Source organism: Phyllobates terribilis, unplaced genomic scaffold, assembly GCF_046119375.1.
Source record: "Phyllobates terribilis strain yellow unplaced genomic scaffold, ASM4611937v1 Scaffold_1559__1_contigs__length_258526, whole genome shotgun sequence".
Taxonomy (NCBI): Eukaryota; Metazoa; Chordata; class Amphibia; order Anura; family Dendrobatidae; genus Phyllobates; species Phyllobates terribilis.
The window spans coordinates 44,842-66,269 of NW_027364319.1; the positions used below are offsets into that span (position 1 = coordinate 44,842).

At 44.5% G+C, this 21,428-nt stretch overlaps 10 non-coding genes and 1 pseudogene across 10 annotated transcripts; all 11 read left to right on the plus strand.

Annotated features, from left to right (window-relative positions):
* The first annotated feature begins 878 nt into the window (after positions 1–878).
* On the plus strand, positions 879–1,069 carry LOC141244443 (U2 spliceosomal RNA). The gene has a single exon (XR_012308363.1). It is a non-coding gene; the product is annotated as a U2 spliceosomal RNA (small nuclear RNA).
* A 1,115-nt stretch (positions 1,070–2,184) lies between these two features.
* Positions 2,185–2,375, plus strand: LOC141244444 (U2 spliceosomal RNA). The gene has a single exon (XR_012308364.1). It is a non-coding gene; the product is annotated as a U2 spliceosomal RNA (small nuclear RNA).
* A 1,115-nt stretch (positions 2,376–3,490) lies between these two features.
* Positions 3,491–3,681, plus strand: LOC141244445 (U2 spliceosomal RNA). Its single transcript, XR_012308365.1, has one exon. It is a non-coding gene; the product is annotated as a U2 spliceosomal RNA (small nuclear RNA).
* A 1,115-nt stretch (positions 3,682–4,796) lies between these two features.
* Positions 4,797–4,987, plus strand: LOC141244446 (U2 spliceosomal RNA). Its single transcript, XR_012308366.1, has one exon. It is a non-coding gene; the product is annotated as a U2 spliceosomal RNA (small nuclear RNA).
* A 2,634-nt stretch (positions 4,988–7,621) lies between these two features.
* On the plus strand, positions 7,622–7,796 carry LOC141244424 (U2 spliceosomal RNA; annotated as a pseudogene).
* A 6,175-nt stretch (positions 7,797–13,971) lies between these two features.
* Positions 13,972–14,162, plus strand: LOC141244423 (U2 spliceosomal RNA). The gene has a single exon (XR_012308346.1). It is a non-coding gene; the product is annotated as a U2 spliceosomal RNA (small nuclear RNA).
* Positions 14,163–15,277: 1,115 nt separating this feature from the next.
* Positions 15,278–15,468, plus strand: LOC141244388 (U2 spliceosomal RNA). The gene has a single exon (XR_012308314.1). It is a non-coding gene; the product is annotated as a U2 spliceosomal RNA (small nuclear RNA).
* Positions 15,469–16,583: 1,115 nt separating this feature from the next.
* LOC141244301 (U2 spliceosomal RNA) lies at positions 16,584–16,774 on the plus strand. Its single transcript, XR_012308233.1, has one exon. It is a non-coding gene; the product is annotated as a U2 spliceosomal RNA (small nuclear RNA).
* A 1,115-nt stretch (positions 16,775–17,889) lies between these two features.
* LOC141244447 (U2 spliceosomal RNA) lies at positions 17,890–18,080 on the plus strand. Its single transcript, XR_012308367.1, has one exon. It is a non-coding gene; the product is annotated as a U2 spliceosomal RNA (small nuclear RNA).
* Positions 18,081–19,192: 1,112 nt separating this feature from the next.
* Positions 19,193–19,383, plus strand: LOC141244448 (U2 spliceosomal RNA). Its single transcript, XR_012308368.1, has one exon. It is a non-coding gene; the product is annotated as a U2 spliceosomal RNA (small nuclear RNA).
* Positions 19,384–20,498: 1,115 nt separating this feature from the next.
* On the plus strand, positions 20,499–20,689 carry LOC141244449 (U2 spliceosomal RNA). Its single transcript, XR_012308369.1, has one exon. It is a non-coding gene; the product is annotated as a U2 spliceosomal RNA (small nuclear RNA).
* Positions 20,690–21,428: the final 739 nt, after the last annotated feature.

Below are 21,428 nucleotides of genomic sequence, written 5' to 3' on the forward strand. Positions count from 1 at the left end.
CTTCCTTTTGGATAAACAGACATATTAGGCAAGCATTTTGGAGCTTTCACCTAAATAACTACAGGTGGTGAGATAAGCTGCACAATATAATTGACCTTTCAGTATATTGTTGCACACACACCATCTATTTAGCAAATGCCCTTGTTATCAACAGCAGCCTTTTAAACTCACCTGAGCTAACAGGTATGTGCGCTGGTTACTCTGCTGCGCTTAAAATTTCTTTTTTGGTTTGCTACAATGCCTTTTCTGAAACGTTGTCTCCTTCTGCTGGAACACTGACTTCTTTCATTTAATGCCTGCAGACTATAAAAGAGAACCCAACCCAAAAAGTTTGGTTGATTAGTCTGTGGCATTCTGTTAAACTGTTGCTTATGGCGGTCTCTGTGAGCTTCTCAGCGACATTCAGCCAGCCAGGTATCCTGCCTGCAGTAGATGGAATGTGGCAATGGAACGCTGGCTGCGCGTGTCATAATAGGCTCTGAGCCTTTATATACCTGTGCACAGCAGCAGCCACCTTCAGTCTGCTGCTGGACAGCCAGCAGCAGCAGCAGCAGGAGAGGTATGTAATCAGGAGCCCTCCTGCTAAGGGTAGACAGCTGCTCGTTCCACCCCACCCCCCGCCTTAATTGGTTCTCCTCCCTTCCAACGGTGTTGAGGCGGGTGGGAACAGCAGGGGGTGAAGGTGCTGTGTTTAAAGAGGTGGAGTTATGCAGATCTAAAACGCGTGGATTGCAGCAGCAGCAAGCCGAAAAGTGCAGGCATGTAAGGGATCTAGAGGTTGACAACATGTCTTCTTAACGGGAGTCCAGGAGCTCATCTCCACAAATGGACTTTTCAGGATCCTTGGGTGGCTCCGTAGTTTGAAACCAATTCTGGTTATCGCTTCTCGGCCTTTTGGCTAAGATCAAGTGTAGTATCTGTTCTTATCAGTTTAATATCTGATACGTCCCCTATCTGGGGACCATATATTAAATGGATTTTTAGAACAGGGAGATGGAAAAAGAGCTTGCTCTGTCCACTCCACGCATTGACCTGGTATTGCAGTATCTCCAGGACCGGTGCACCCCTTCTTTAATGCAGTTTCTAAAATCAGAAAGAATTGAATTCAATGTTTTTTGTTCATTTTGCTTGTTTGTCGGATTTTGGGATGGACTCTTTGGCTTTGCTTTTCTTCTCCTCATTGGATTTTTCATGTTCAAAGTTGCAGAAGCCAGATTACAAGCTCATTTTGGTTCAACTTCAGCAACTGTGCATTGCATTGCCATGTAATGTGATGCAATGCTATCTTTCTAGCTCTCCCTTTTTACTTCCTTTTGGATAAACAGACATATTAGGCAAGCATTTTGGAGCTTTCACCTAAATAACTACAGGTGGTGAGATAAGCTGCACAATATAATTGACCTTTCAGTATATTGTTGCACACACACCATCTATTTAGCAAATGCCCTTGTTATCAACAGCAGCCTTTTAAACTCACCTGAGCTAACAGGTATGTGCGCTGGTTACTCTGCTGCGCTTAAAATTTCTTTTTTGGTTTGCTACAATGCCTTTTCTGAAATGTTGTCTCCTTCTGCTGGAACACTGACTTCTTTCATTTAATGCCTGCAGACTATAAAAGAGAACCCAACCCAAAAAGTTTGGTTGATTAGTCTGTGGCATTCTGTTAAACTGTTGCTTATGGCGGTCTCTGTGAGCTTCTCAGCGACATTCAGCCAGCCAGGTATCCTGCCTGCAGTAGATGGAATGTGGCAATGGAACGCTGGCTGCGCGTGTCATAATAGGCTCTGAGCCTTTATATACCTGTGCACAGCAGCAGCCACCTTCAGTCTGCTGCTGGACAGCCAGCAGCAGCAGCAGCAGGAGAGGTATGTAATCAGGAGCCCTCCTGCTAAGGGTAGACAGCTGCTCGTTCCACCCCACCCCCCGCCTTAATTGGTTCTCCTCCCTTCCAACGGTGTTGAGGCGGGTGGGAACAGCAGGGGGTGAAGGTGCTGTGTTTAAAGAGGTGGAGTTATGCAGATCTAAAACGCGTGGATTGCAGCAGCAGCAAGCCGAAAAGTGCAGGCATGTAAGGGATCTAGAGGTTGACAACATGTCTTCTTAACGGGAGTCCAGGAGCTCATCTCCACAAATGGACTTTTCAGGATCCTTGGGTGGCTCCGTAGTTTGAAACCAATTCTTGTTATCGCTTCTCGGCCTTTTGGCTAAGATCAAGTGTAGTATCTGTTCTTATCAGTTTAATATCTGATACGTCCCCTATCTGGGGACCATATATTAAATGGATTTTTAGAACAGGGAGATGGAAAAAGAGCTTGCTCTGTCCACTCCACGCATTGACCTGGTATTGCAGTATCTCCAGGACCGGTGCACCCCTTCTTTAATGCAGTTTCTAAAATCAGAAAGAATTGAATTCAATGTTTTTTGTTCATTTTGCTTGTTTGTCGGATTTTGGGATGGACTCTTTGGCTTTGCTTTTCTTCTCCTCATTGGATTTTTCATGTTCAAAGTTGCAGAAGCCAGATTACAAGCTCATTTTGGTTCAACTTCAGCAACTGTGCATTGCATTGCCATGTAATGTGATGCAATGCTATCTTTCTAGCTCTCCCTTTTTACTTCCTTTTGGATAAACAGACATATTAGGCAAGCATTTTGGAGCTTTCACCTAAATAACTACAGGTGGTGAGATAAGCTGCACAATATAATTGACCTTTCAGTATATTGTTGCACACACACCATCTATTTAGCAAATGCCCTTGATATCAACAGCAGCCTTTTAAACTCACCTGAGCTAACAGGTATGTGCGCTGGTTACTCTGCTGCGCTTAAAATTTCTTTTTTGGTTTGCTACAATGCCTTTTCTGAAACGTTGTCTCCTTCTGCTGGAACACTGACTTCTTTCATTTAATGCCTGCAGACTATAAAAGAGAACCCAACCCAAAAAGTTTGGTTGATTAGTCTGTGGCATTCTGTTAAACTGTTGCTTATGGCGGTCTCTGTGAGCTTCTCAGCGACATTCAGCCAGCCAGGTATCCTGCCTGCACTAGATGGAATGTGGCAATGGAATGCTGGCTGCGCGTGTCATAATAGGCTCTGAGCCTTTATATACCTGTGCACAGCAGCAGCCACCTTCAGTCTGCTGCTGGACAGCCAGCAGCAGCAGCAGCAGGAGAGGTATGTAATCAGGAGCCCTCCTGGTAAGGGTAGACAGCTGCTCGTTCCACCCCACCCCCCGCCTTAATTGGTTCTCCTCCCTTCCAACGGTGTTGAGGCGGGTGGGAACAGCAGGGGGTGAAGGTGCTGTGTTTAAAGAGGTGGAGTTATGCAGATCTAAAACGCGTGGATTGCAGCAGCAGCAAGCCGAAAAGTGCAGGCATGTAAGGGATCTAGAGGTTGACAACATGTCTTCTTAACGGGAGTCCAGGAGCTCATCTCCACAAATGGACTTTTCAGGATCCTTGGGTGGCTCCGTAGTTTGAAACCAATTCTGGTTATCGCTTCTCGGCCTTTTGGCTAAGATCAAGTGTAGTATCTGTTCTTATCAGTTTAATATCTGATACGTCCCCTATCTGGGGACCATATATTAAATGGATTTTTAGAACAGGGAGATGGAAAAAGAGCTTGCTCTGTCCACTCCACGCATTGACCTGGTATTGCAGTATCTCCAGGACCGGTGCACCCCTTCTTTAATGCAGTTTCTAAAATCAGAAAGAATTGAATTCAATGTTTTTTGTTCATTTTGCTTGTTTGTCGGATTTTGGGATGGACTCTTTGGCTTTGCTTTTCTTCTCCTCATTGGATTTTTCATGTTCAAAGTTGCAGAAGCCAGATTACAAGCTCATTTTGGTTCAACTTCAGCAACTGTGCATTGCATTGCCATGTAATGTGATGCAATGCTATCTTTCTAGCTCTCCCTTTTTACTTCCTTTTGGATAAACAGACATATTAGGCAAGCATTTTGGAGCTTTCACCTAAATAACTACAGGTGGTGAGATAAGCTGCACAATATAATTGACCTTTCAGTATATTGTTGCACACACACCATCTATTTAGCAAATGCCCTTGTTATCAACAGCAGCCTTTTAAACTCACCTGAGCTAACAGGTATGTGCGCTGGTTACTCTGCTGCGCTTAAAATTTCTTTTTTGGTTTGCTACAATGCCTTTTCTGAAACGTTGTCTCCTTCTGCTGGAACACTGACTTCTTTCATTTAATGCCTGCAGACTATAAAAGAGAACCCAACCCAAAAAGTTTGGTTGATTAGTCTGTGGCATTCTGTTAAACTGTTGCTTATGGCGGTCTCTGTGAGCTTCTCAGCGACATTCAGCCAGCCAGGTATCCTGCCTGCAGTAGATGGAATGTGGCAATGGAACGCTGGCTGCGCGTGTCATAATAGGCTCTGAGCCTTTATATACCTGTGCACAGCAGCAGCCACCTTCAGTCTGCTGCTGGACAGCCAGCAGCAGCAGCAGCAGGAGAGGTATGTAATCAGGAGCCCTCCTGCTAAGGGTAGACAGCTGCTCGTTCCACCCCACCCCCCGCCTTAATTGGTTCTCCTCCCTTCCAACGGTGTTGAGGCGGGTGGGAACAGCAGGGGGTGAAGGTGCTGTGTTTAAAGAGGTGGAGTTATGCAGATCTAAAACGCGTGGATTGCAGCAGCAGCAAGCCGAAAAGTGCAGGCATGTAAGGGATCTAGAGGTTGACAACATGTCTTCTTAACGGGAGTCCAGGAGCTCATCTCCACAAATGGACTTTTCAGGATCCTTGGGTGGCTCCGTAGTTTGAAACCAATTCTGGTTATCGCTTCTCGGCCTTTTGGCTAAGATCAAGTGTAGTATCTGTTCTTATCAGTTTAATATCTGATACGTCCCCTATCTGGGGACCATATATTAAATGGATTTTTAGAACAGGGAGATGGAAAAAGAGCTTGCTCTGTCCACTCCACGCATTGACCTGGTATTGCAGTATCTCCAGGACCGGTGCACCCCTTCTTTAATGCAGTTTCTAAAATCAGAAAGAATTGAATTCAATGTTTTTTGTTCATTTTGCTTGTTTGTCGGATTTTGGGATGGACTCTTTGGCTTTGCTTTTCTTCTCCTCATTGGATTTTTCATGTTCAAAGTTGCAGAAGCCAGATTACAAGCTCATTTTGGTTCAACTTCAGCAACTGTGCATTGCATTGCCATGTAATGTGATGCAATGCTATCTTTCTAGCTCTCCCTTTTTACTTCCTTTTGGATAAACAGACATATTAGGCAAGCATTTTGGAGCTTTCACCTAAATAACTACAGGTGGTGAGATAAGCTGCACAATATAATTGACCTTTCAGTATATTGTTGCACACACACCATCTATTTAGCAAATGCCCTTGTTATCAACAGCAGCCTTTTAAACTCACCTGAGCTAACAGGTATGTGCGCTGGTTACTCTGCTGCGCTTAAAATTTCTTTTTTGGTTTGCTACAATGCCTTTTCTGAAACGTTGTCTCCTTCTGCTGGAACACTGACTTCTTTCATTTAATGCCTGCAGACTATAAAAGAGAACCCAACCCAAAAAGTTTGGTTGATTAGTCTGTGGCATTCTGTTAAACTGTTGCTTATGGCGGTCTCTGTGAGCTTCTCAGCGACATTCAGCCAGCCAGGTATCCTGCCTGCAGTAGATGGAATGTGGCAATGGAACGCTGGCTGCGCGTGTCATAATAGGCTCTGAGCCTTTATATACCTGTGCACAGCAGCAGCCACCTTCAGTCTGCTGCTGGACAGCCAGCAGCAGCAGCAGGAGAGGTATGTAATCAGGAGCCCTCCTGCTAAGGGTAGACAGCTGCTCGTTCCACCCCACCCCCCGCCTTAATTGGTTCTCCTCCCTTCCAACGGTGTTGAGGCGGGTGGGAACAGCAGGGGGTGAAGGTGCTGTGTTTAAAGAGGTGGAGTTATGCAGATCTAAAACGCGTGGATTGCAGCAGCAGCAAGCCGAAAAGTGCAGGCATGTAAGGGATCTAGAGGTTGACAACATGTCTTCTTAACGGGAGTCCAGGAGCTCATCTCCACAAATGGACTTTTCAGGATCCTTGGGTGGCTCCGTAGTTTGAAACCAATTCTGGTTATCGCTTCTCGGCCTTTTGGCTAAGATCAGGTGTATTGATCTACCAGTTGCTGCATCTGGTCTGACCTGAGGTGTCTGGGGTACCCGTCTTGTTGGCCTTGGGGGATTGTCCTTGTAACAGATGACTTCACCCCCTTGTTGCTGTGGGCAGGCGGATTAGTCCCCAGACAACGAGGAGTGATCAATACCTTGCAATTCCTTTGTGTTTTGTGGAGGTGACCTTCTGACGTGGAGAAGATGGATCCAGAGATGGGGATGTCGGCTTCAGGAGGCAGTCCACAGGGAGGAATCCCGAAAGCAGAGAGGATTCGTGACGCTCTGCGTTTCTTCGTCACAGAAGAACACAGGAGAGAAAAAGGACTTGGATGGCTGGTGAGAGTACTTTTGGGGCCCCTGGGAGTGGAGAGGAGTAATGTCCTCGCCATTCTGGACTACCCCAAGAAAGGAATATATGATGTATGTTTTGAAACTAAAAGTCCATGCGAGAATGTGGAAAGAACATGGTTTTCTTTGAGCAAAGCAGTGGAATATGAGGGGGTGATTATGACTCCCCATTTTCCTAGGAAGATTAAGACTGTGATTGTGCGGATGGCGTCACCTAAAGTAGAAGTGGAAGATATTAGAACCAGGCTTTTGTTGCAATGTGCAGCTGCAGAGATTCAAGGGAAGATAAATAATGAGTATGGATTTTGGTCCGGAAAATGGAAGTTCTTAGTAACTTTCAAGGAAAATGAAGCAGGCTCATTATGTCTTTTGGATATGAGCATCAGAATTGGAGGTGTCTGGGGTACAGTCTTTTATGATGGTGTTGAAAGACTCTGTAGGAAGTGTTCTGACAAAGGTCATCATGCTGCAGACTGTAAGAAAATAATTTGCAGAGAATGTAAAGGTGAAGGACATTTGGCCAAAGACTGTACGGAAGAGAAATCATGTAATTTATGCTGGGATACAGATCATAGTTTTAAAGATTGTCCAGGAAGATATAAAAGGGAAGAAAAGAAGGGAAAAGGTAAAAAGAAGGAAAAGAGTACAAGTGAAAAGAAGGAGTCTGGTGCTGAGGCACCCAAGACCACTAAAGAAGAATGGCCTGAAGTGATCAAGAAAGTGAGGAAGTCCTTAGAGCCAGGTAAATTGAAGTTGATGAGATTCAGCATTGAGAAAAATTTTAAGTCTTACCCGAAGAGATTTTGCGAAATGTACAAGATTCCGATGGATATTGCAACACAAGTATTAGAGTTATATGGGGAAAGTGGAAAGCTCCATGAAGATTGGTGGGACATCCTTTTCTACTCAGCTAGTAAAGCTGGGTTTAAGATAGGATAGAGTATTTAATTGTTTTCTTTTGTTATTGTGTTAAAAGATTGAGTTTTTCTTGTGGAAAAGATTTGTTATGTTTGTGTTATATTTATTTATAAATTTTCTTAAAGAAAAATATGTTGAATACGAGTGATGAAGGCGTAGGCGACATTTTTGTTGTCCATGTAAATATGGAAATTTAAATTTATGTCGCGTCTTCTGACGCATTCAATTTAAAAAAAAAAAAATCTGTTCTTATCAGTTTAATATCTGATACGTCCCCTATCTGGGGACCATATATTAAATGGATTTTTAGAACAGGGAGATGGAAAAAGAGCTTGCTCTGTCCACTCCACGCATTGACCTGGTATTGCAGTATCTCCAGGACCGGTGCACCCCTTCTTTAATGCAGTTTCTAAAATCAGAAAGAATTGAATTCAATGTTTTTTGTTCATTTTGCTTGTTTGTCGGATTTTGGGATGGACTCTTTGGCTTTGCTTTTCTTCTCCTCATTGGATTTTTCATGTTCAAAGTTGCAGAAGCCAGATTACAAGCTCATTTTGGTTCAACTTCAGCAACTGTGCATTGCATTGCCATGTAATGTGATGCAATGCTATCTTTCTAGCTCTCCCTTTTTACTTCCTTTTGGATAAACAGACATATTAGGCAAGCATTTTGGAGCTTTCACCTAAATAACTACAGGTGGTGAGATAAGCTGCACAATATAATTGACCTTTCAGTATATTGTTGCACACACACCATCTATTTAGCAAATGCCCTTGTTATCAACAGCAGCCTTTTAAACTCACCTGAGCTAACAGGTATGTGCGCTGGTTACTCTGCTGCGCTTAAAATTTCTTTTTTGGTTTGCTACAATGCCTTTTCTGAAACGTTGTCTCCTTCTGCTGGAACACTGACTTCTTTCATTTAATGCCTGCAGACTATAAAAGAGAACCCAACCCAAAAAGTTTGGTTGATTAGTCTGTGGCATTCTGTTAAACTGTTGCTTATGGCGGTCTCTGTGAGCTTCTCAGCGACATTCAGCCAGCCATGTATCCTGCCTGCAGTAGATGGAATGTGGCAATGGAACGCTGGCTGCGCGTGTCATAATAGGCTCTGAGCCTTTATATACCTGTGCACAGCAGCAGCCACCTTCAGTCTGCTGCTGGACAGCCAGCAGCAGCAGCAGCAGGAGAGGTATGTAATCAGGAGCCCTCCTGCTAAGGGTAGACAGCTGCTCGTTCCACCCCACCCCCCGCCTTAATTGGTTCTCCTCCCTTCCAACGGTGTTGAGGCGGGTGGGAACAGCAGGGGGTGAAGGTGCTGTGTTTAAAGAGGTGGAGTTATGCAGATCTAAAACGCGTGGATTGCAGCAGCAGCAAGCCGAAAAGTGCAGGCATGTAAGGGATCTAGAGGTTGACAACATGTCTTCTTAACGGGAGTCCAGGAGCTCATCTCCACAAATGGACTTTTCAGGATCCTTGGGTGGCTCCGTAGTTTGAAACCAATTCTGGTTATCGCTTCTCGGCCTTTTGGCACGATCTATCAGGTTTACCTGTGTGGTCTTGCCTGTGAGGTGCTCTTGGTACCCTTTCTCTCGGCCTGGGGGGATCGTTCCTCTTCGGAGGGACTTAACCCCCCTGCTGCTATTGGGAGGAAGGATTAGTCCGGGAGCAACGGGAAGGGATCCCATGAAGGCTTGCGCCTTTCAGAGAGAAGAGTCGGTACGTTCCTGAGTGAAGGATGCCGGCAACGCTCACATATTCATCGGGTGATGCCCGGATGCGGAACACCGTGAGGATTGAAGTTGGAGCAGGATCGAGGACGGAGAAGAACTTGGACTACATCTGCCATAGGATTCTGCTTGGAGTTCTGGAGTTTCGGCGGGAAGACATATTCTGCTTCCAGGACAATGAGTACAAGGGGACTTACACCATCACCTTCAAGAGCCAGGGATGCTGTCACCAACTCGTACAAAAGGTAAATGAGAAAAACTACTTAGATGAATTGGATGGACTAACCTTTTGTCTCTTGTATGCCTATGACGAGATCCCTATCGTGGTGCATTTCCCGAACCCCTTTGTGGAGGCTGCAGACATCTCGACCTACCTTATCCGTTATTGTGATGATCTGAGATACCTGGGCACTGTGAAGAACGCGGTAGGCTTCTGGTGCGGCAAGAGGAGGTACATGGCCCGTCTAAAGAGGGACCCAAGCGGAGTGGGAGGAATGCTACACCCTCCCTCAACATTTGTGATCGGTAAGAGCAGAGGCTACTTATTTTACCCTGGAATGCCGGTATGTTGCAGGAACTGTGGACAAATGGGTCATACCCAAACGTCCTGCACGGGCAGGAAAGTAGACCGCTGCAATAATTGCAGCTGTTACGGACATTTAATGAAGGACTGTCCCGCTGGGAGGAAATGCAATCTTTGTGGTGAGGCGGGGCACATGTTCCGAGGATGCCCCAACAGGACCAGGACCAGGACTTACGCAGAAGCTGCATCTTCTGCAGCTGAGCCGATGCGCCCGCCGGTCTTCACTGGCGGGCCGGCGTCGGAGGGCGGTTCGAAGGGCGAGAAGGCTGGGATGGAGCAGGGAGCCGGAGGCCCCTCTGGGGCGGCCCCTGCATCGAAGTCCCTTAACGATGGGCGGACCTCGCATGGACCGGAGCGGAGGGGTCCTCCTTCTGGGAGGGTATCCTCCGTGTCGATGGTTCCCGATACCGATCCTGTTGGGCTGGAGGGTGGTGCCCCTGTGCGGTTGGCTACAGGGGACCACGCAGCGATGGCCTCAGGATCTTCCAGGGCGATTAGCCAGCCAGATGAGGGGGCTTTGCTTCTAGGTGGCGAACATCAGGGAATCTGTGTTGGTGATCTTATCCTGATGGACCAGTCTCTCCCCCTGGAGGAGGTGGAGGAAGAGGAGGACTGCACCAGTGACCTAGTGGAGTCTGCCCCGAAAAAGAGACGGAATGTCGAAGCCCCAGCGTCTCCTGGAATGTGGCTGGGAACCGTGACCTACGAGGGGGCAACCGCCGGCTCACAGAATATCGAGTCATTTGGGTCCTCTAGCCCGGATGTCCTGGAGCAATTTGGCATACAGGGCTTTGAGTCAGGTGTCCTCATGGAAGATCCACCACCCTGACCTATGAATGCCCACATTAAGACTTGTCTCACTGAATGTGAGGTCATTAAAGAGCCCAGTTCGTAGGGCTGCTCTATTTAAGTACTTAGAAACCACTGACTTTGACATATGTTTATTACAGGAATGCGGGATACAACATGCACTAAATTATAATGACATCAAGACAGATTGGAGACTGGGGCCCTCCATCTGGTCTGGCTCCAATGACAACAAGTCAGCGGGGGTGGGCTTCCTCTGTCGTGGGAGAAATATTGCTATAAATACTGTCACAGAAATAGTACCAGGCAGAGTGGTTTTAGTGCATTTTAAATTTAATGGTTTTACCCTACGTGTAATGAATGTTTATGCTTCCCCTGATAAGCAAGAGAGAATTAATTTATTTGGGATATTGCCATTGTACTGTACTGGGTCATCTCCCCTGATCGTAGGGGGTGATTTTAATTGTCTTTGTGCTAGTGAACAACGAGCGGGGGGTGACCCTGTACGCAAATTGGATAAGTCATGTCATCTATTGAAAGATTTTATAACTGATTTTAAATTATGCGATGCGTGGAGGTCACTCCTGCCGACGGACCCTGGTTATACGTGGTCCGGAAGAGGGGTGTCCTCCAGGATCGATTTTATTTTCCTATCAGATGATTTTAACCCTGTAAAATGTGTTTTAACATCAAATATATTTTCTGACCATAAGGGCTTGGAGGTGCACCTAGAATACCGGGATGAACAGAGGGTCAACAGGGGCCTCTGGCGTCTAAGTACTTACCTGCTGGAGGACCCTCTGATTCGACAAGACTTTGGTAAAGCCTATCAAGCCTGGCGGCGACAAAAACCTTCTGATGCCCCTATGGTAACCTGGTGGGAAAATTTGAAAAAAAAAGTCAGAATGTTTTTTATAAAAGCAGGGAGACGTAAAGCTAGAGAGAAAAAAAGATGTTTTAGTGATCTTAACACCAAACTACAAACACTTTTTAAATTCAAAGAGCTAGGGGTGGAGGTGGGAGATGATATTGCTGGCCTAAAAACTGAAATTCAGAACTGCATAGACACAAAGGGGAAAGAGATTATTTTTAACTCTAGAGTGCAGCACTTGGAGGAGGGGGAGAAGTGCTCTCGCTTCTTCTTCAAAAAAGTCATGGATAAAAGAGAAGTGATCACAAATCTAGAGGGTGAAACATCTATGCAGGGAATGTTGAATGCTACTTTTAACTTTTATAAGCATCTTTTTAGTAAAAAGTGTATAGATGAGTCCTTTTTATCTGATGCTCTTAATGATCTCGATTTTAAGTTAAATTTTACAGACCAGGAGTTTTTAGAACGCGATATTGTTTTAGAGGAATTATTTTATGTTTTTAAAAGTTTCTCTAAGGGCAAAGCACCTGGGTGTGATGGACTACCTGTAGAGTTTTATCTTACTTTTTGGGACATTTTAAAAGAGGACCTTTTTATGCTTTTTAAAGAAGTTTTTATTTGTGAACAGTTGCCATTTTCATGGAGGAGAGGAGTGGTGTCTTTGATATATAAAAAAGGTGATCGCAGTGCTCTAGCGAATTGGAGACCCATAACTCTCCTAAACGTCGATTACAAGGTACTTGCTAAGGTGGTTGCAAACCGGCTCAGGAATGTCATTGCCAAACTAATCCAGCCTGAGCAGGTTTGTAGTGTACCAGGCAGAAGTATTTCAGAGGTTTTAAACGTATTAAGGGATGTAATTTGGTATTCCAGAGACCGGGGTCAAAATGTAGCTCTTTTAGCCCTAGATTTTGAAAAAGCTTTCGATAGAGTCTCTCATAGATTTCTTTTTAGAGTTTTAAAAAGAATGGGTATCCCTAATATGCTTTTAAATTGTATTAAGATTTTATATAAAAATTGTTTTAGTCAAATTTCTCTTAATGGCTTTTTAACAGATGGAGTTCCCCTTGAGTCCGGAGTGAAGCAGGGATGCCCCTTGTCGCCCATCCTGTTCATCTGCGCCATGGAGCCCCTGCTGAGCGCAATAAGGAAAGACAAAGTGATTAGAGGGGTTCCTGTTCCTGGCGGAGGTGGCAGTGATGTGAGAGTCTTTGGCTACATGGATGACGTGACGGTTGTGTGCGTGGACCCTGCTTCCCTCCGGAGGGCGGTGTTGCGCATTGAATTTTTTTCCCAGGCATCCGGGTTTAAACTTAATTTAAATAAATCTGAATGTCTGACTTTGGGATCCTGGGACACCGCCCAACTCCCGCAGCTCACTATAAAACGAGACAATGTAAAAATTCTTGGAGTTGTTTTTAACGAGGAGAATGTGGGAACTCAAAGCTGGGAGAATGTCATAGAAAAAATGTCAAAGAAAATATCATTTTGGGGTTTGAGGTCCCTAACAATGGAGGGGAAAATTTTAATTATAAAATCAGTGTTGTTACCCCTCATACTGTATATAGCTATGGTGTACCCCCCCTCTGATGTTTTAATTAAAAAAATGACTAGGATGATCTTTATGTTTTTATGGAACTCCAAAATGGAAAAATTAAGGCGAGAAATAATGAGGAAGAATAAAATGAACGGCGGAAGGGATGTCCCCGACTTACATATTTATTTGTATTTAAATTATTTCTGCTTTTGTTTCAAACATTTTAATGGTAATAGTGCGCTAAGTTATTTTTTAAAATATACTTGTGGGATGATTTTTAAAAGATGGTTTAAGTTGTCGTTGAATTCCCCTGTTTTACTATGCCCCCCCAAACACCAAGCAATCTTAGAAAAGACTGTTCGATTTTATAGCCTTGGTGATTTTAATATGGACATTTTTAAAGACCGCAAGAAGCTTTTATCTTTTCTGAGGAGGAATGAAGATGTGACCCCCATAGTAAATTTCTCAGAAGAGAGATCGAAGCAAGTTTGGAAGAATGTCTTCGGGAAATTCTTAGCAAATGGACATAAGGACATCGCATGGATGGTGGTCCACCAGTGCCTCCCCACCAGAGAGTTTCAACACAGGAGAGGCCTGGTGGCCAGAGCAAAATGCCCCAGAGACTCATGTGTTAATGACGAAACCACCTTGCACCTTATGTGGAATTGCCCATTTGCACAGGAACTTTGGCACAAAGTTGGGATTCTTTTAAAATGGACTTGCGGTTTAAGAGATTTTAACCATGAATATGTTTTATATGGCCTTTTTAAATGTCCGACCCCTCAACAGTATTGTATATGTTGGTGTATGATTAACTGTTTTAAAGACGCCCTTTGGAAGGCACGCAATATTTTACTTTTTAAACGTGATGCTATTTCTGTGAAGGATTGTCTTAAAATTGCTTTTAGCCAGATGTATATTTATTACTTGAGGGATGTCAAATGTATTGGGAGGAGGGATGCTAATCGTATATGGGGTTTTTATGGGTGGAATTCTGTGTTTTAATAATGTACTGTTTGTGTTGTTGTTTTTGATTGTAAACCATCTTTTACGCACTTAATAAATTATGTTGAAACCTGGATCTGTTCTTATCAGTTTAATATCTGATACGTCCCCTATCTGGGGACCATATATTAAATGGATTTTTAGAACAGGGAGATGGAAAAAGAGCTTGCTCTGTCCACTCCACGCATTGACCTGGTATTGCAGTATCTCCAGGACCGGTGCACCCCTTCTTTAATGCAGTTTCTAAAATCAGAAAGAATTGAATTCAATGTTTTTTGTTCATTTTGCTTGTTTGTCGGATTTTGGGATGGACTCTTTGGCTTTGCTTTTCTTCTCCTCATTGGATTTTTCATGTTCAAAGTTGCAGAAGCCAGATTACAAGCTCATTTTGGTTCAACTTCAGCAACTGTGCATTGCATTGCCATGTAATGTGATGCAATGCTATCTTTCTAGCTCTCCCTTTTTACTTCCTTTTGGATAAACAGACATATTAGGCAAGCATTTTGGAGCTTTCACCTAAATAACTACAGGTGGTGAGATAAGCTGCACAATATAATTGACCTTTCAGTATATTGTTGCACACACACCATCTATTTAGCAAATGCCCTTGTTATCAACAGCAGCCTTTTAAACTCACCTGAGCTAACAGGTATGTGCGCTGGTTACTCTGCTGCGCTTAAAATTTCTTTTTTGGTTTGCTACAATGCCTTTTCTGAAACGTTGTCTCCTTCTGCTGGAACACTGACTTCTTTCATTTAATGCCTGCAGACTATAAAAGAGAACCCAACCCAAAAAGTTTGGTTGATTAGTCTGTGGCATTCTGTTAAACTGTTGCTTATGGCGGTCTCTGTGAGCTTCTCAGCGACATTCAGCCAGCCAGGTATCCTGCCTGCAGTAGATGGAATGTGGCAATGGAACGCTGGCTGCGCGTGTCATAATAGGCTCTGAGCCTTTATATACCTGTGCACAGCAGCAGCCACCTTCAGTCTGCTGCTGGACAGCCAGCAGCAGCAGCAGCAGGAGAGGTATGTAATCAGGAGCCCTCCTGCTAAGGGTAGACAGCTGCTCGTTCCACCCCACCCCCCGCCTTAATTGGTTCTCCTCCCTTCCAACGGTGTTGGGGCGGGTGGGAACAGCAGGGGGTGAAGGTGCTGTGTTTAAAGAGGTGGAGTTATGCAGATCTAAAACGCGTGGATTGCAGCAGCAGCAAGCCGAAAAGTGCAGGCATGTAAGGGATCTAGAGGTTGACAACATGTCTTCTTAACGGGAGTCCAGGAGCTCATCTCCACAAATGGACTTTTCAGGATCCTTGGGTGGCTCCGTAGTTTGAAACCAATTCTGGTTATCGCTTCTCGGCCTTTTGGCTAAGATCAAGTGTAGTATCTGTTCTTATCAGTTTAATATCTGATACGTCCCCTATCTGGGGACCATATATTAAATGGATTTTTAGAACAGGGAGATGGAAAAAGAGCTTGCTCTGTCCACTCCATGCATTGACCTGGTATTGCAGTATCTCCAGGACCGGTGCACTCCTTCTTTAATGCAGTTTCTAAAATCAGAAAGAATTGAATTCAATGTTTTTTGTTCATTTTGCTTGTTTGTCGGATTTTGGGATGGACTCTTTGGCTTTGCTTTTCTTCTCCTCATTGGATTTTTCATGTTCAAAGTTGCAGAAGCCAGATTACAAGCTCATTTTGGTTCAACTTCAGCAACTGTGCATTGCATTGCCATGTAATGTGATGCAATGCTATCTTTCTAGCTCTCCCTTTTTACTTCCTTTTGGATAAACAGACATATTAGGCAAGCATTTTGGAGCTTTCACCTAAATAACTACAGGTGGTGAGATAAGCTGCACAATATAATTGACCTTTCAGTATATTGTTGCACACACACCATCTATTTAGCAAATGCCCTTGTTATCAACAGCAGCCTTTTAAACTCACCTGAGCTAACAGGTATGTGCGCTGGTTACTCTGCTGCGCTTAAAATTTCTTTTTTGGTTTGCTACAATGCCTTTTCTGAAACGTTGTCTCCTTCTGCTGGAACACTGACTTCTTTCATTTAATGTCTGCAGACTATAAAAGAGAACCCAACCCAAAAAGTTTGGTTGATTAGTCTGTGGCATTCTGTTAAACTGTTGCTTATGGCGGTCTCTGTGAGCTTCTCAGCGACATTCAGCCAGCCAGGTATCCTGCCTGCAGTAGATGGAATGTGGCAATGGAACGCTGGCTGCGCGTGTCATAATAGGCTCTGAGCCTTTATATACCTGTGCACAGCAGCAGCCACCTTCAGTCTGCTGCTGGACAGCCAGCAGCAGCAGCAGCAGGAGAGGTATGTAATCAGGAGCCCTCCTGCTAAGGGTAGACAGCTGCTCGTTCCACCCCACCCCCCGCCTTAATTGGTTCTCCTCCGTTCCAACGGTGTTGAGGCGGGTGGGAACAGCAGGGGGTGAAGGTGCTGTGTTTAAAGAGGTGGAGTTATGCAGATCTAAAACGCGTGGATTGCAGCAGCAGCAAGCCGAAAAGTGCAGGCATGTAAGGGATCTAGAGGTTGACAACATGTCTTCTTAACGGGAGTCCAGGAGCTCATCTCCACAAATGGACTTTTCAGGATCCTTGGGTGGCTCCGTAGTTTGAAACCAATTCTGGTTATCGCTTCTCGGCCTTTTGGCTAAGATCAAGTGTAGTATCTGTTCTTATCAGTTTAATATCTGATACGTCCCCTATCTGGGGACCATATATTAAATGGATTTTTAGAACAGGGAGATGGAAAAAGAGCTTGCTCTGTCCACTCCACGCATTGACCTGGTATTGCAGTATCTCCAGGAACGGTGCACCCCTTCTTTAATGCAGTTTCTAAAATCAGAAAGAATTGAATTCAATGTTTTTTGTTCATTTTGCTTGTTTGTCGGATTTTGGGATGGACTCTTTGGCTTTGCTTTTCTTCTCCTCATTGGATTTTTCATGTTCAAAGTTGCAGAAGCCAGATTACAAGCTCATTTTGGTTCAACTTCAGCAACTGTGCATTGCATTGCCATGTAATGTGATGCAATGCTATATTTCTAGCTCTCCCTTTTTACTTCCTTTTGGATAAACAGACATATTAGGCAAGCATTTTGGAGCTTTCACCTAAATAACTACAGGTGGTGAGATAAGCTGCACAATATAATTGACCTTTCAGTATATTGTTGCACACACACCATCTATTTAGCAAATGCCCTTGTTATCAACAGCAGCCTTTTAAACTCACCTGAGCTAACAGGTATGTGCGCTGGTTACTCTGCTGCGCTTAAAATTTCTTTTTTGGTTTGCTACAATGCCTTTTCTGAAACGTTGTCTCCTTCTGCTGGAACACTGACTTCTTTCATTTAATGCCTGCAGACTATAAAAGAGAACCCAACCCAAAAAGTTTGGTTGATTAGTCTGTGGCATTCTGTTAAACTGTTGCTTATGGCGGTCTCTGTGAGCTTCTCAGCGACATTCAGCCAGCCAGGTATCCTGCCTGCAGTAGATGGAATGTGGCAATGGAACGCTGGCTGCGCGTGTCATAATAGGCTCTGAGCCTTTATATACCTGTGCACAGCAGCAGCCACCTTCAGTCTGCTGCTGGACAGCCAGCAGCAGCAGCAGCAGGAGAGGTATGTAATCAGGAGCCCTCCTGCTAAGGGTAGACAGCTGCTCGTTCCACCCCACCCCCCGCCTTAATTGGTTCTCCTCCCTTCCAACGGTGTTGAGGCGGGTGGGAACAGCAGGGGGTGAAGGTGCTGTGTTTAAAGAGGTGGAGTTATGCAGATCTAAAACGCGTGGATTGCAGCAGCAGCAAGCCGAAAAGTGCAGGCATGTAAGGGATCTAGAGGTTGACAACATGTCTTCTTAACGGGAGTCCAGGAGCTCATCTCCACAAATGGACTTTTCAGGATCCTTAGGTGGCTCCGTAGTTTGAAACCAATTCTGGTTATCGCTTCTCGGCCTTTTGGCTAAGATCAAGTGTAGTATCTGTTCTTATCAGTTTAATATCTGATACGTCCCCTATCTGGGGACCATATATTAAATGGATTTTTAGAACAGGGAGATGGAAAAAGAGCTTGCTCTGTCCACTCCACGCATTGACCTGGTATTGCAGTATCTCCAGGACCGGTGCACCCCTTCTTTAATGCAGTTTCTAAAATCAGAAAGAATTGAATTCAATGTTTTTTGTTCATTTTGCTTGTTTGTCGGATTTTGGGATGGACTCTTTGGCTTTGCTTTTCTTCTCCTCATTGGATTTTTCATGTTCAAAGTTGCAGAAGCCAGATTACAAGCTCATTTTGGTTCAACTTCAGCAACTGTGCATTGCATTGCCATGTAATGTGATGCAATGCTATCTTTCTAGCTCTCCCTTTTTACTTCCTTTTGGATAAACAGACATATTAGGCAAGCATTTTGGAGCTTTCACCTAAATAACTACAGGTGGTGAGATAAGCTGCACAATATAATTGACCTTTCAGTATATTGTTGCACACACACCATCTATTTAGCAAATGCCCTTGTTATCAACAGCAGCCTTTTAAACTCACCTGAGCTAACAGGTATGTGCGCTGGTTACTCTGCTGCGCTTAAAATTTCTTTTTTGGTTTGCTACAATGCCTTTTCTGAAACGTTGTCTCCTTCTGCTGGAACACTGACTTCTTTCATTTAATGCCTGCAGACTATAAAAGAGAACCCAACCCAAAAAGTTTGGTTGATTAGTCTGTGGCATTCTGTTAAACTGTTGCTTATGGCGGTCTCTGTGAGCTTCTCAGCGACATTCAGCCAGCCAGGTATCCTGCCTGCAGTAGATGGAATGTGGCAATGGAACGCTGGCTGCGCGTGTCATAATAGGCTCTGAGCCTTTATATACCTGTGCACAGCAGCAGCCACCTTCAGTCTGCTGCTGGACAGCCAGCAGCAGCAGCAGGAGAGGTATGTAATCAGGAGCCCTCCTGCTAAGGGTAGACAGCTGCTCGTTCCACCCCACCCCCCGCCTTAATTGGTTCTCCTCCCTTCCAACGGTGTTGAGGCGGGTGGGAACAGCAGGGGGTGAAGGTGCTGTGTTTAAAGAGGTGGAGTTATGCAGATCTAAAACGCGTGGATTGCAGCAGCAGCAAGCCGAAAAGTGCAGGCATGTAAGGGATCTAGAGGTTGACAACATGTCTTCTTAACGGGAGTCCAGGAGCTCATCTCCACAAATGGACTTTTCAGGATCCTTGGGTGGCTCCGTAGTTTGAAACCAATTCTGGTTATCGCTTCTCGGCCTTTTGGCTAAGATCAAGTGTAGTATCTGTTCTTATCAGTTTAATATCTGATACGTCCCCTATCTGGGGACCATATATTAAATGGATTTTTAGAACAGGGAGATGGAAAAAGAGCTTGCTCTGTCCACTCCACGCATTGACCTGGTATTGCAGTATCTCCAGGACCGGTGCACCCCTTCTTTAATGCAGTTTCTAAAATCAGAAAGAATTGAATTCAATGTTTTTTGTTCATTTTGCTTGTTTGTCGGATTTTGGGATGGACTCTTTGGCTTTGCTTTTCTTCTCCTCATTGGATTTTTCATGTTCAAAGTTGCAGAAGCCAGATTACAAGCTCATTTTGGTTCAACTTCAGCAACTGTGCATTGCATTGCCATGTAATGTGATGCAATGCTATCTTTCTAGCTCTCCCTTTTTACTTCCTTTTGGATAAACAGACATATTAGGCAAGCATTTTGGAGCTTTCACCTAAATAACTACAGGTGGTGAGATAAGCTGCACAATATAATTGACCTTTCAGTATATTGTTGCACACACACCATCTATTTAGCAAATGCCCTTGTTATCAACAGCAGCCTTTTAAACTCACCTGAGCTAACAGGTATGTGCGCTGGTTACTCTGCTGCGCTTAAAATTTCTTTTTTGGTTTGCTACAATGCCTTTTCTGAAACGTTGTCTCCTTCTGCTGGAACACTGACTTCTTTCATTTAATGCCTGCAGACTATAAAAGAGAACCCAACCCAAAAAGTTTGGTTGATTAGTCTGTGGCATTCTGTTAAACTGTTGCTTATGGCGGTCTCTGTGAGCTTCTCAGCGACATTCAGCCAGCCAGGTATCCTGCCTGCAGTAGATGGAATGTGGCAATGGAACGCTGGCTGCGCGTGTCATAATAGGCTCTGAGCCTTTATATACCTGTGCACAGCAGCAGCCACCTTCAGTCTGCTGCTGGACAGCCAGCAGCAGCAGCAGCAGGAGAGGTATGTAATCAGGAGCCCTCCTGCTAAGGGTAGACAGCTGCTCGTTCCACCCCACCCCCCGCCTTAATTGGTTCTCCTCCCTTCCAACGGTGTTGAGGCGGGTGGGAACAGCAGGGGGTGAAGGTGCTGTGTTTAAAGAGGTGGAGTTATGCAGATCTAAAACGCGTGGATTGCAGCAGCAGCAAGCCGAAAAGTGCAGGCATGTAAGGGATCTAGAGGTTGACAACATGTCTTCTTAACGGGAGTCCAGGAGCTCATCTCCACAAATGGACTTTTCAGGATCCTTGGGTGGCTCCGTAGTTTGAAACCAATTCTGGTTATCGCTTCTCGGCCTTTTGGCTAAGATCAAGTGTAGTATCTGTTCTTATCAGTTTAATATCTGATACGTCCCCTATCTGGGGACCATATATTAAATGGATTTTTAGAACAGGGAGATGGAAAAAGAGCTTGCTCTGTCCACTCCACGCATTGACCTGGTATTGCAGTATCTCCAGGACCGGTGCACCCCTTCTTTAATGCAGTTTCTAAAATCAGAAAGAATTGAATTCAATGTTTTTTGTTCATTTTGCTTGTTTGTCGGATTTTGGGATGGACTCTTTGGCTTTGCTTTTCTTCTCCTCATTGGATTTTTCATGTTCAAAGTTGCAGAAGCCAGATTACAAGCTCATTTTGGTTCAACTTCAGCAACTGTGCATTGCATTGCCATGTAATGTGATGCAATGCTATCTTTCTAGCTCTCCCTTTTTACTTCCTTTTGGATAAACAGACATATTAGGCAAGCATTTTGGAGCTTTCACCTAAATAACTACAGGTGGTGAGATAAGCTGCACAATATAATTGACCTTTCAGTATATTGTTGCACACACACCATCTATTTAGCAAATGCCCTTGTTATCAACAGCAGCCTTTTAAACTCACCTGAGCTAACAGGTATGTGCGCTGGTTACTCTGCTGCGCTTAAAATTTCTTTTTTGGTTTGCTACAATGCCTTTTCTGAAACGTTGTCTCCTTCTGCTGGAACACTGACTTCTTTCATTTAATGCCTGCAGACTATAAAAGAGAACCCAACCCAAAAAGTTTGGTTGATTAGTCTGTGGCATTCTGTTAAACTGTTGCTTATGGCGGTCTCTGTGAGCTTCTCAGCGACATTCAGCCAGCCAGGTATCCTGCCTGCAGTAGATGGAATGTGGCAATGGAACGCTGGCTGCGCGTGTCATAATAGGCTCTGAGCCTTTATATACCTGTGCAC